The sequence below is a fragment of the Pinus tabuliformis genome, chromosome 1_1, assembly GCF_031772625.1.
Source record: "Pinus tabuliformis cultivar Carrire ecotype Pingquan chromosome 1_1, CPIR1, whole genome shotgun sequence".
In the NCBI taxonomy this organism is placed as follows: Eukaryota; Viridiplantae; Streptophyta; class Pinopsida; order Pinales; family Pinaceae; genus Pinus; species Pinus tabuliformis.
Window position 1 is genome coordinate 733,149,134 of NC_142297.1, and position 14,498 is coordinate 733,163,631.

Below are 14,498 nucleotides of genomic sequence, written 5' to 3' on the forward strand. Positions count from 1 at the left end.
AATAAGAAAGAGACACATAAATACAAATGTAGATATTATATAGTATTATATAACTAGCATAGATCCATCTTAACCCTGAATCTATCAAACACTAAAAATGATCAAATCTCTCGAGGTGCAATCATTTCCTCAAGTTTCGTAAAAAAAAGAGGTTTGCACCTCGAGAAATTTGATCCCTCTTGGTGCTTGATAAATCCGACATTAAGATGGATCTATGTTGGTTATATGGTACTATATAATATCTGCATTTGTATCTATGAGTCTCTTTCTTATTCCCTCTCTCTATCTCACCCTCAAATATACACACTCTCTCTTCATATCTATCTCTCTATCTCCCCCTCTCTCTCTTAACTCTAAATCTATCAAGCGTCGAGAGAGATCAAATCTCTCGACGTGCAAACCTCTTTTTAGAGTGCAAAACTTGAGGAAGGGTTTGCATCTCAAGAGATTTGATAGCTATCGGCGCTTGATAAATCCGAGGTTAAGATGGATATAGGCTGGTTAAAAACTCTAGACTATTTCTACTAATATTATCATTACAAATTCCACATACCACTTAAATGAATGAATTTGAAATTAATAGAGAAAATAATTGCCCTCAAAGGCAAAGATGTTGTAATGTTTAACATTTTAACTCCAGATAACATAATAATAATAATAATAACTTTCTAGTCCATGATTTTTCCCACAATATTCTTAATCCATTATTTTTTCTATAGTATTTTTTTTGATATGATTTATTTAAAGACTAATTTCCACAATTCATAAATCCATAATTAACATAAATCTAACTCATAACCAATTTTCCCACGGCTTGTTAAACCTAATTGAAAATCATATATATAATTAAACCAATCTAAATTCACTACCAAAATCTTTTCCCTTTCCACATTTCATAAATCCATAATTAAAATAAACCTAACTCATAACAAATTTTCTCTTCCTATCACTTTACCCTCCTACTCCCATTCGCCACGGCAATGGTATGGTAGTTACCTTCCCATTCTTTATATAATTTTTGCTTGAGTAGGGTTTCATATCGTGATACCAATCAGTCTTGTTTTTGCTTGGCTAGGTTTTAATGTTGTATCACCAATCAGTCTGGTCTACCGCTCGAATCTGCTTCTACTTAGAACCCTGAGAACCAATGGAGGTAGGCTATGAAAAACGGATCAAAGAGAACTCCCACTGATTGATGGGTGCGAATTCGTTCAAAACAATAGGGTTTATAGCAGAGCAGAACAATGCTTCAAAGCCACGGCGTTTGATATAGTGGTATCGTCCCGTAAGTGACAGTGGTTGCTCCAACAACATCCATGAGGTCATTTTCTCTTCGAATTTTTCCATATATTCTGAATTCAAATTTGGAGAGAGGCTTAAAGTTTGGAGAAAAGATGGCCACATAGATGTTGTTCGGAATAGTTCAGTTGAAGAGGAATCTTAATCAGGTGTTACTGAGAGCGACAAGGGTTTACAAAATCGACAGGAGTATCGTCCATAGGCTCTGGAAAAATGGTTGGAAGACCCAGAGGTTAGAAAGAAAGATCTAGGGTTTAGAGGGAGTAGAAACGTTGGTCATGGAGGTTAACAAACTGGAGGAAGGTGAAGATGATTAGCCGAATCCTATTTGGAACAGAGAAGGATGAGGAAGAAGAAACGTAGGCGGAGGAGGTCAAAGGAGCTACAGTGTGTTTCTTCGGATGGGGCCGACGGTGTATCTGCTGATCCTGATGATTGGAAGAGCAGACAAGAGTGTATGGAGGAGGACTCTCTGATATCGACTCTGAGAAAAGAAAACAAGGAGGATGATTAAGAGCAGGATGCAGTCAGAAAAAAGAGCTATCGGATGCATGATAGGAACCTAAGTCTCCTTGTTTTGAGATAGCAGGCATCATAAGCATGGCTGTAAGCATTTTTTCACGAGAAATATTTGATTAAAACTGGATGGTGTCAGCACAAGCAAGCACAGGAAGTCGGGACTCCATTATAGAGGCATCCTATTCCAGGTATGAATTCTTAAACTGTGTTTAGATTCAACATTATTTAAGGTTCTCTATTTGGCTGCATCTATGCATGATATCATAAACCATTCAACTTAAGTGCATGGTTGTCTAATCTTACATGTTCGAAAGTGTCTCTTTCAAGGTAGCAGCTGATTCTCTACATCGAAATATCTTGATAGGTATTTCATGCAATTGATATCAACTTGACTGCCTTACCTTATCATAGTTCAATATTAGATTTGCTTATAGTAATACATTGGTTGTAAGTACAGTCTAATCATTGTAAAGCTTTGAAGTTGATCATGAAGGAATGCTGGGCTGTTGAGACTAGCTCGTTTGATGTAATTTTCTTATACTTTTGTTTTGGTGTTTTTTTTCTTCTAGTTCGTTTTTTTGCGCAGCTAGAAAGATCTATATCTATATCAGGCCGACAATCTGATACCAGTCTAGTACATACATTAATCCATCAGGATTTTGTTCAGGTTGTGTCCATGTCTGGGGTTTTCCCTACGTTTTATACACTTCAAATTCCTGGCTTCAGAATTGGAGAACTTCCTTGATCCTGAAACAGAACTTCCATGACAAACGAAAGCATTTGAAGCAGAGGGTGAGAGACTGGTTTTGCGTTCTGATCTCCTAACAGGCTTTGATCCTATATTTATCATCATAAAAGCTACCAGTAAATAAATAGTGCAGATATTAGACCATACAGTAAACTGGCACTCCATGCAAGCTATAGTAGACAAGACTTGTAATCGTTTTGTTAATAGATGCACAGCTTCTCTCATCCGTTTTGTTTTTCATTGAGCACACGAGGTTTTCAGGGCAAATATCCTCACGTTTCAGTTGCAGCACTGGGCATTTCTGATCCCACAAGTCGTCAAGCTCCTGAGTCTCTGAATGGGGCTGCAGACAATCAATGTTACCCTTGTCAGCTGAGGGGTATGTTCGTTTACTGCACTGGTTTTCCTATCCAGTTTAGAACTTACTAGAGCAGACTATAGTTCTGTTGCTTGGTTTGCAAAGGAAGTGGTAATCTTTCTACTCCTTCTGTAGAGAAGTCTATTTCTATTGCTAGACCTTTGATCCAGTTTACTTCATTTCAGAGGAAGCAATCTTTACTGGATGTTACTTCATTCAATATATAAACTATAGTTTCAGACTCTCTTTCAATTACTATTGAACGGTGAATATTGGATCTGCAAAAATTAATTCCCTTAACCATGCAATCCTTTCTGCTTGGTTATTTGTTGCCTTCCCATTTGAATTTCAGATAATTGACAATAAAATTTGGCTTTTTTATTTCTGTTGATAGCACCACCAGTAGCCTAACATGAGTTTGCCCTAGAAGCATTGTCAAATTTAAATATATACCGCTTTGACACAGGTGGGTTCGAAGGAGACTGTGGACTGCTTGTACCCAAATCTGTCCATTCATGCAAAACAGAATCTGATCTTCTTGGAGTGGGAGATAATATTCTGTTCAAAAGGAGAAAGACACTCGAGGATATCTTGGGTATCTTGGGGAATGTGCTCCTGTGATTCTTGGATGGGTCTCATCTGATTTTAGCTCAAATTTGGGCTGGATCCTATAGCTGTGCGTTAATTATTTTTGAGTTTGGTTTTTATTCTCTTATAGTTTTTAAATAGGTCATAAGTTAAATGACATGAAAAAAGTCGTCTTTGCATCTGCAGATGGAACTTAGATAATTTATGGTCCATGGACCTTTTGGCCTTTTGCTCGAGGTTTCTTTAATTAGCCTATGGAAAAGTGCAATTTCACTAAAATTGGCTGTTCATTTTGAAACCTGAGTTTTTCAATGATAACCAGATGAATGTTGCAATGTTGGGTCTAGACCTCCTTCCACAAAAATGCGAAATTCTTCTTTGAAAAGGTGTAGGTATGCTTGCTTGCTTGCCTTCTACTCTCCTCCTTTGTGTGGCCCAAAAGTAATAATACTAAATTCGTTTCTATCGTATCCTTTCCCATGCTATCCCTACATGGTTCCATGGAATTGTTTCTATGACTATATCGTATGCCACATATGTCACATTGTTTGTGAGGATTTGTCTATGATAACCTATAAGCCCGAATATACTATGCTCTTTATATGAATGGGGTGGTCAGATGGGTAATGGCTCTCCTGCTAACTGTAATAGTTGATTGCTTGTGGGGCAAGTATGTTTACATAATTGACCTTCCCCTCTACTTTGTGGTGGAAAAACATTTAATTGGCAATAGTCTGTGCTATACCTTTCACATGTTATCCTAACATATTGTTGAAGAATTAATTGTTATTGATGTCAAAGGGATGTCTAGTTGAAAAAGAAAATTGCATAGGCTTAAAGAGGAGTTTAAGCCCTTTCCAACAACTATTTGCATGCCTCCTAACTCCTCATTGAAGAGAAATTAAATTTTCAAGTTGAAATATATCTATTTCTGGAAGATAGGTTCATATCTCATGAACCTTGTGAAGTGAAGAAGCACTGGTTTTGGTTTCTGGTTTCTTTGGGTTTTGGGTTATGGTTTTTAGTGACACCTTTGATCAGATTTTGAGGTTTCCTTTCGAGCTATCCTTGGAGGACATAACTTGTGTTAACTCTAGCACATATCTAGTCCTAAATTTGGCTAGGCATTGGAGGAATTTTGGCCTATCTACAACTCAGAATTTTGGTCTCTTTTAGGCCTATAGCAGACTAGAGTTGGGCCCCTTTATGTGAATTTCAGCCCTGTGGAAAAACAAATTCTAAGGCCTGCAAAATTTGACCCCGAGGCCAGAATTTTGGCCCCATTTTGTAGCCTTTGGTATCTCAATTTGAGACAGAGTTTCGGCCTCCTGTCACAGCTTGGTTCCTGAAGCAAAGAGGTATATTTGAACCTGGTTTTTTAACCTTATTTGCAGTAGGCTTTGGATAATTTTTTGAGGAGACCTTGGGTTAGTTTTTGGACAAACATTGGATCAGTTTTGAAGACCTTTGAAGCAGCCCTAGATGCGGTCTCTTGAAGCAAAGTTGAAGAATCTTTGTGAAGTAGACTTGGAGTGTTTTAGAGCAGAGTTTTAAGTAGACTTGAAGAACCCTTTTGAACAGACTTTGGATCCTCTCTTGGAGCAGATTTTGAACAGATCTTGGAGCAGAGTTTGAACAAACCTTGTTGGAGCTTTCTTGACCATTTGTTGGAGGAGACTTGAAGGTGTTTTTGGATAGAACTTGGTGACTTGTTACATCTTTGTGTAGCAGACTTTGGAAGAATTCCATCTTCGTGTAGCAGGATTTGGAAGAATTCTTTGAAGGATTTCGTGCAAACCTTAGAAAAGGACTTGAAGGCATCCTTGGGCAAGTTTTGAAGCATCTTTGAAGCAAAATTTGGAAACCATTTTGGAGCATTTTTTCTCCATGGATGTCCTTTACCACACGAATTGTTTAAAGATGCTCTCCATATCATTGATCACTCTCTTTTGTGCGAAAACAATGGAACTTTGATAAACAAGCATGGTCGAGATGTTAGATTTAATGAATAACATTCTAAATTTCTGCCTCCTACAGGTAGTGATTTGTTTGCCCCATTGCTGATTCATTTTTGTTTTTTTTTTTTTTTGTAAACTAGTGCGGGACCTTTACATTTTCCAACATACAACATCATACACCTGGCAGGACTCGAACTTGGGTGGGGGGTGCTACAGCCATCCGCCCCTACCATTACACCGTGCACCTCATGTGCTCTGATTCATTCCTTATTTTATTAGAAGCATTTATTTAATTCTTTGCTGTATGTCTTTTATCTGATAGAGGATATCTTAGGTAAAACGTATGCATAATATCTTCTTTTAAGTCTCAACGTCGTCAGGATTTGTCTTTTTAGTCCCAACATTGTCAGGATTTGCCTTTTAAGTCCCAAGCTTACATTCAAGAAAGAAAATTGATTTATCTTTGTCAATGGTAGACGATTTGGCCTACGTGTCTCTTAAATATTTTGATGGCATTGTTTATTGCTTCAGGTTCTTTTGGATTGGGAGATCCTAGAAGTAGTGTATAATTCAATGTTATCAAAACCAGGCCGGTCATTGAATCGATAGACCACTCGAACCGGGAATCGGTAAACAAAACCAGACAAAAAAATAGATTGACCAAACATACTTAAAGTAATAAAAATAAACCATATATATTCATGTGCATCCATATAAATTGAAGCGATTTATATGCAAATATGATTTTTTTGTTTTGTTTATATAGCAAGATTGCATAATACCAAAATAACACCAGTTTAATGCATCTTTGAAACAAAATACATCAAGATACAGGCTCTAAATGGCCTTTGGAGTCCAAAATTAAGCACAGTACTCAACCCCTATTTGCATAACCACTTCGTTCACAAGACGAAATAGTAATTGCGCATCCTTCACCTGATTAGATGCTTCTACAAATTTAAAAAACATGATGTCTTTTGGGCAAGCAATTAAGAGATCTAAAATGGTGCAGGTACTTGCATCAATCCATCCGCCAGACATAATTGTGCAATGTGCACCTTATTTTGGTCCATGAGTGCTTGAACTCTATAAGGTACTCTTCTATTCTTTGGATCTCGTTTTGTAGAAGTGACCCCCTAATATCATGAAAATTAGGGCCTTTGAAGCCTCAATTACATGTAGCCATAACATTAATTAGAGGTTGATAATATGGAAATTTAGCAACATTGAAAGGTATTATTGCATCATACCACCATATAGCAATGCATTCCCATTCAACTTCCATCTCCATTTTCTTCCGTTTGGCATCAATGGTGGGTTGGGCACCAGGGGTGGTGTGAGGTACGAAGAAATAATCAAGATTCTTTGCACATGTCGTTCTCAAAGTAAATGAACTAAGGCCATAAGTTCATCTCCAAGTCTAATAGGGAAACTAGAGCAATCTTCAAAACTTGGGATATGTGTTTCAAGATCATGGTCTATGAAAGGAGCATTGTCTTTTTTACTTTTTCCGATGTCCTTTTTAACGTTATTGTTTTTGCTCTTGCTCTTTTCAGCCAGGTAGGCTTCCATAAAACCCATCTTATGATTCTTTAGGTCATCAAAGACTTTTTCACAATGTTCTACTTGGCCTCTGCAATGAGCTTATGTGTTCCTTAATCCTATGGATCCCCCTACCTTTAATGACCTTGCCACAATAGTTGCAAATGTTTTTGAATTTTCCATCGTAATTCAAATGTCAATGTAACTATGTTGAATCATTCTTGCTTTTAGGGGCAATGACAACCTAAACAACAACAACAACAAAAATCTGCATGCAAAAGCCTAACAAATCTTACTTTTTAGCGAAAAAATTAACAGGAATACAAGAAAAAATAAAATAGAAATTTGCATAAAAATCCCTAGCTTTTTCTAGGTTGAGAAAAACAATGTTCTAAGAGATACAAATAAAAATTTAAATAGAGATCTGCATAGAAAACCCTAATTTTTTTAATTCATAAGGAAACAAACAACAAATTTTTACAAAAAAATAGAAGATGATTAGGTGCCTTGACATACTTGGAGAAGCCTTCCAAAAATTGAGAACAATAGTTGCTCCAAACAACAACAAAAAGCTGCTCTAAAAATCTACCCAAAACCCCCCTTTAGTCACCTCCAAAAATAGCTAAAAGTCAGCCCACAATCTTTGACAATTTTTTTGAAGCAACTTTTAATTTATTCAACAAACTTTCCTAGCTTAGCCCTTCAACCAACTCTCCAAACCTGCACAAAATCCTCCTAATAACAACCCTATAAAATAGCAAATATCTCTCTAAAACCCACTCAAAAATCTCAACTCAAGATATACAAGAAGCTTTTTTTTTTTTAACGGTAACGGATATCCTTTATTTAAAAATCAGGGTGAGCCGAGACTAATTCAGCTTAATTACAATGTTTTCCTTTCCTAATTCCCGCCTTGGAGGATTCTGCGGGCCTGAGAAATGCCTGAACCTCTCAGAGCTCTGCTCATTTCCGACAGAGAGGCTAGATTTGCTGTGTTTTTAGCTGGAAGGCGATGAGGACTGAGACGGTGGATTGCTGGCTATTGTGGGCGGTTCATATCAGTCTCTGGCCAATGCTTTCCAGTGAGAAACCCTGCAGCTTGGCACGATGACGCTGGCAAGGAGGTATCCGATTTGCAAAGTCCTCCATCCGGCTCCTTTCGGACTACAGAGTCGTCCTCATTGCGGATATCGATTGAGACCATTTGGATATCGAGGAGAGGTGCTTGTGCCGCCTTCAGAGTCAAGGAACTAGACTTCTCTGTTCAGATCTTGAACTTGCAGGCCTCCCTTTTTTCCTGGCTGCGCCTTCCCTGTGCATTGAGATTGAAATAAAATTACCCCAGAAGTATCTGTGCCCATTTTGGAGTGGCCAGTTCAGGTAATGTGCCAGAAGTATCAAACATATTCTTCTCGAGCCTGTGCAGAGTGCTTACTCCAGTCTTCCTGCTTTTTGGTCTGATCTACCCTTGTGCTAAGGTATGCTGTTTGAGATAGCACTGTTGCCATTGTAGTTGAGAATTCCCGGAGCTAAAAGGCAACCTTTGTTTGCCATTTCATCTGCCTCCTTATTCAAGCTTCTGAGGATGTGGAATATTTTACAGGAGGTAAAATCTTGGAGGATTAGCTTTAGTCTGTTCAGGGACTTGTTGAGGATTGCATTGTTGAACTGATCTTCTGAGTTGATCTTCCTGATGAGGATTTCAGAGTCTCCGAATACTTGGCATTCTTTGATGCCTTCGTCCCTGACTATTTGACAGGCTTTTGTGAGGGCAAGAAGCTCTGCTTGGTTGTTTGTGGAGATGCCGAGCCCCCAGCAGAAATGGGCCTTCCTTAGATTGTCAGCGAAGTAAATGACTCCTCCAGCTCCCGCAGCCCCCGGATTTCCTTTGGAGGCACCGTCAAAGAAGATTGAAGTTGTATTTTGGATCTTCCACCAGATTTGAAAGGCATCTTCAGATTCTCTGATTTTCCAAGGAGGAGGGGGGAGGGGAGGGGGAAGGGGACGGACTTTGCTAGAGGGACAGGGGCTGTGGAGGTTCAGCCATGCCTTTTCAGAGGGAAGAAGGGAGGATTCAGAGATTTGAGAATGCTGGAGGACAGATTCAATAAGAAGGCCTTTGGCTATTGAGGCGGTTTTTGCAGGAGAGCGAGAGGAGTTATTGAAAATTAAGTCATTCCGGGCAAGCCAAATTTCCCAGCAAACAAATTTGGGAATGGAAAGCCATATATGAAGCCACAAGGATTTCTTTGGGATGGGTTGAGGGTAGTATTGGAGCCATCCGGAAAAAAGGTCTGCTATGGAGCTGTGCTGGGGCGGGGAGACAGGCAGTCCAAGTAGAGTTAGTGTCCATACTTCTTTAGCAAAAATGCAGTCAGTAAACAGATGGGGAGCTGTTTCTCCTGAGTTTTTGCACATTGCACATCTGTGAGGCCCAGCAAAGTTACGCTTTGACAAATTGTCCCCTGTGAGCTGTTTATTTTGCATGAGGATCCAAAAAAAGAAATTGACTTTGGGAAGTCCCTTGGCGTTCCATACCTGTTTCCAGAACGCTGGTGTTCTCATGCTGTCTTTTTTGATCTGAAGGGCAGAGTAGCCCAAAGATGGCGTGTAAAACCCGGTTTCGCCCCATCCCCATCTGTCTGCGATGTTGCGGTGTACTGGCGCTGCATTTAGGAGCAGAGATTTGAGGATTTCGGTTTGCTGTTGGAGCTGCTCTGGCACAGGAGGAATTGCCCAATCAACCCAATTCCCTCTGCTGTCCCACTCAGAAATGTCGTTCAGCTTTCTTATTCCTGCATCGTGGAGCCAGTTTCTGATGTCCCGGATTTCTGTGTGGGAGCTGAGTGGAGGCCTGTTCATTATGCGATCTTTCCAGAGAAGGGTCTTTTCCCCATTACCCGGGATGCGGTATAGATGTTTGCTGAAACTACTCATGCTTTTCCTACAGAGATTCCAGGTATTTGTGCCTGCTGTTGTGTTGTTTGCTGTCAGGTGTCTGAGGGAGATCCCCTGCGCATATTTGGCGATGAATGTTTCGCTGATCTGAATATATTTTCCACAAGAGCTTGCATCCAAGAGACAGGTTCGAAAGAGCAGGATCTCTGATCTGAAGCCCGCCTTCCAGGATTGGCCGCTTGACTAATTCCCAGTTTGCCAGATGGATTTTATTTTGATTGCCTCTGCCTCCTTTCCAGAGAAAGTCTCTTAGAAGACAAGAGATCTGCTCCATGATGTGTTTCGGGGCCAGAAGAAAGGAGGCTTGATAAATGGGAAGAGCAGATAAGACGGATTTGAGAAGGATGATTTTCCCTCCCTTGGTTAGCCAATAGCCTCCCCAGAAGTTAATCTTATCTTTAATTTTGCTAATGACCCCCTGCCACAGAGATCTGTTATTGACTCCAGGTGTGAGGGGTAGGCCTAAATATTTGATGCTGTCCCATTGGGCGAAGCACTCAAATCCTAGGATCTGGGCTATATTATTGAGGTTGTGCTGACTCACATTCCATCCGAAAATCGAGCTTTTTCTGTCATTTACCGCAGCTCCTGATGCTCTACAATAACTTTTTAAAACAGCATCAAAATTGACTGCTATTCTAGTGGAGGCTCCTCCTAGAAGAATAGAGTCGTCTGCAAAGAGAGCATGATTCATTGGGTTTAGAGCACTTGCGATTCGGATTCCAGGGAGATCACCTGTGTTCATTTCCGCGGCCAGCTTCCTGCTGAGCGAATCGGCCATAAGAATGTACAAGAAAGGTGAGAGGGGGCAGCCTTGCCTTAATCCGCGGTGAGCTTGAAAGAAGGATGCTGGATGACCGTTGACCATGGGGGCAATCCAAGGGCAAGAGATGCATGCTTTGATGAGATTGATGAACTGAGGAGGGAAGCCGAAGGCTCGTAGGACTTGGAGAAGATAGGCATGGTTGACTCTGTCAAATGCGTTCGCCATATCAAGCTTGATCAGCATCCCCTTCTCTTTCCTCTGTTTGCTGGAGTGGATAGCTTCCTGCACTTGGATGATATTATCCAAGATGTGTCTGCCTTTGACGAACCCCCCTTGGGCTTTGGATATTAGTTTGTCTAGAAGGGGTTTAATTCTATTTGCCATGATTTTTGACAGAATTTTATAGGAGGCATTGCACAGGGAGATGGGCCTGAACCTGCCAAATGTTTCCGGATTGACCTCTTTTGGTATTAATGCAAGAAAGGTGGAATTGATGCCTCCCCCAATCTTGGCTTTCCCAAAGAATCCGTGTATCATTTTCAGCAGGTCTGTTTTGATGATGTCCCAGCAGACTTTGAAGAAGTGAATTGTGAAGCCGTCCGGCCCGGGGGCCTTGTCTGAGTCCATTGCCCAAATAACCTTGATGATTTCTTCTTCAGATACTGGTTTCAGTAATGCCTGATTGTCCTCATGGTTGATGAGGTGAGGAATATGCGAGAGCAGATTTTCAGTATCCTCTTTGCTTCCTTCATGCCTTGTGTCATAAAGATCTTTGAAGTGATTTTCAGTTGCAATTTTTATCTGGTCAAATTTATTACAGATCTGCCCTTCATCATTTTTGATCTCTGTAATGTGATTCCGAGAGAGACGGGCTTTGTATTGTCGGTGGAAGAAGGAAGTATTTCGGTCTCATGCCTTTAGCCAGAGGCTGCGAGATTTAAGTCTCCAATGCTCTTCTTCCTTTCTGATGGATTGATGGATGTTTCTTTGACAGGCAGCTTCTTTGTTTAAAATTTCTGGGGTGATGTGAAGCCCTTCCATACCTATTTGCAAGGTTTGCAGCTGCTGGACATCGATTTTTCTCTGGTGGGTGGTGGGTTCTGAAGTTTCCTTAGCCACTTCTTTAGAGCTTGTTTGGTGGCTTTTAATTTTTGCTCCCACACGTAACTTGGTGATCCATTGATGGGGATATCCCAAGCTGATTGGATAGTTTCCATGAACCCTTCTTTTTCGATCCATAGTGGGTTAAATTTAAAGGGGATGGGCCCAAGGTCTTCTTCAGGGGCCAGAAGGAGAAGGATAGGCTTGTGATCCGAGGAGAGCTTGGGGAGAATTTTTGTTGATATGAGGAGTTTTTCCATCAACAGGGAGCTTTGAATTAGAAATCTGTCCAGCCGGGCAGCGATGTGATCAGGCCCAGTTCTGTTATTTGTCCAAGTATATTTGCCTCTCACCGGGGCAAAATCTAGAAGATCCCACTGTTGCATTATTTCCTCTACCAAAGGGAGCATCTGATCTCTGTTGCTGTTTCCCCCCCTTTTTTCTTTAGGCTTCATGACTAAGTTGAGATCTCCTCCCAGGACAATATTTTTTGGGGAGTGCTGATCTAAAAAGGCCAAGAGAGTATTCCAACAGTCTCTTTTTTCTGCATAGTTAACAGGAACATATAAATTGAATAAGGCTATAGATAACTTACTTTCTAGATGCTTTAGCTCCGTGAAGATCCAATGTTGCGTCTCATGGGAGTTTGCCAGATGAAACTGATCTTCCGACCAGAGGGTTGCAACGCCTCCCGAGGTTCCCCTTGAGCTGACTGTTATACCTTCATTCTTTTTCCATTTAGATTTGCTGATATCCTTGAGAGTTTGCCCATCGATTTTGGTCTCTTGGAGTAGGAGGATGTCTGAGGGTTCTATTTTTATTAGATCTTTGACGGCTTCAATTTTTGGTTGAGTCCCCAGGCCTCTACAGTTCCAAGAGACTATTCTCATTATTTACCTGGCGAGGGGTTTGGGAATCCTCCCTTGGTGGATCTTCCTCTAGTATTTCTTCCTATGGTCATCTCTATTGTAGATTGGCTGCCTTGCATTTTGAGACGCTCTGCTTCCTCCTCCCTGACTGCTTTGTGGGTCTTCCTGCCTGCTTTCTTCGAGGGTCTCTCGTAGGTCTCTTCCTCTGAGGAGTCTGAGGGTTCTGGCAATTTTTTCTTCTTTGTTATATCTGCATATGAGAGCCTGGAGGGGCTGCCCTGAGGAGAGTCTAGCGGTGCTTCTCCACCTCGCTCTTTATTTGCCTGTGGATCTTCGGCCTGTGCTGGTATGATCAGATCCGTTTCTGGGGGTTCTGAAGGAGAGGCTTCTTCAGGATTTGAGATCTCATCCGATTTCTGTTGGGTTTCATTTTCTTTGTTGGGTTTTCCTTGATTGTTCCCCTTTGTGGCTCCTTTCCCTGTTGCTTTTGCATTGCCCGTTTTCTGGATTGTAGTCCATTGATCTCCCTTGGGGGGATGGCTCTGCTCTTCCGATTTTTTCTTGCAGTGTTTTGCGAAGTGGCCATAGCCGTGACAGTGTCTGCATTTAAAGGGGATCTGCTCGTAATCCAGCTCTTGAATATGGGACCATCCTGCTACAGTGAGTTTTATTGCTTCAGGTAGTCCTTCCAGATCTACTTCCACGCATATTCGAGCGCAGGAGTATTGGTCTTTCCTTGCAGCCTGGTCAATGTATTTGCCCAGAGAGTTGCCGATGATTTGGAGGGATTTCTGACTCCAGCAATGCAGGGGGAGATGGGGAAGCTGCACCCATACGGGCACCGCAGAGGGGACATCCTGGGTTGGATCGAAATCTGGGGACCATTTATTTAAGTATAGTCCCTGTGGCCCCATGAAATATGGCCCGTTCCTGAAGATGAGGCTCCGATCTTCTGCTAATTCAAAGACAAAAACAAAGAAGCCTTTACCAACGAAGTAAGATTTAATTCCTTCCTTGATCAGAGGGATCCAGTTTCTCTTGATCCAGTCTTCTACAGATTTGGGCGATGGCCAAAGGCCGGTGAACTGTCCTATGAGCCCTCTATCTGCTAGATTCAGAGCCGAGCGGCAGGTTTCTTCCTCGGGGAGAGCCACCGTGGGAATGCAATCTTTTTTTTTGACGAATTTCTGTTGTTGAGCAGAAGGGGGGCGTCTGTTGCATGCTTCGATTATTTTCTGAAACTCTATGACTTCTGGAGGGAGGGGGGGAGGATCTGCCTCCCCATCACCAGGCATGGCTGCCCAGGGCCGCTACTGTATCAGAACGCGGCACCAGGAGGGACGTCGCAGGGGGCTAGGTCACGCAGAGTGCTGCGCGGTTCCGATCCGAGCCTGTCGGAGCTCAGAGCCAGCGTCTCGTAGATATACAAGAAGCTTGAATGAATAGTGTGAGTGAAATAGCTGGGGCGAGGGACTTTAAATAAGTTTGAGAGGGGCCGGAGTTTCCAGTTTTGTGGGCCAATATCCAAGTAAGAGAAAAATTAAAAAAAGAAGCAAAACAAGCCCCTTGTGTTGTGTTGTATGTTGCCTTATTGAACCAATTGGTTCAGTGAAAATGGCTAGTTAGGTACCAGATTTGCCAAGAATAGTTTGTGAGGCCAGTTCGAACCAATTTTGCCCTCCAACCAGTGGCACTAGTCAGTTTAGACCAGCTCGGTCCGGTTTTGATAACATTAGTATCATCTTCAAATTGAAAATTGGAAATAGGGCCAGAATTAGATGGCCTCTCAAAC

At 41.4% G+C, this 14,498-nt stretch overlaps 1 long non-coding RNA gene across 2 annotated transcripts in view; it reads left to right on the top strand.

Annotated features, from left to right (window-relative positions):
• Positions 1-961: 961 nt before the first annotated feature.
• Positions 962-14,498, top strand: part of LOC149216040 (uncharacterized) — a 47,397-nt gene continuing 33,860 nt past the window's right edge. Inside the window, exons 1-3 of one of the 2 annotated variants that reach the window (XR_016251060.1) lie at positions 962-2,006; positions 2,486-2,945; positions 3,391-3,600. This is a non-coding gene — a long non-coding RNA (uncharacterized LOC149216040). Of the gene's footprint in view, positions 2,007-2,485; positions 2,946-3,390; positions 3,792-14,498 lie in introns of those variants that run through there. The other variant, XR_016251059.1, reaches the window with a different exon arrangement.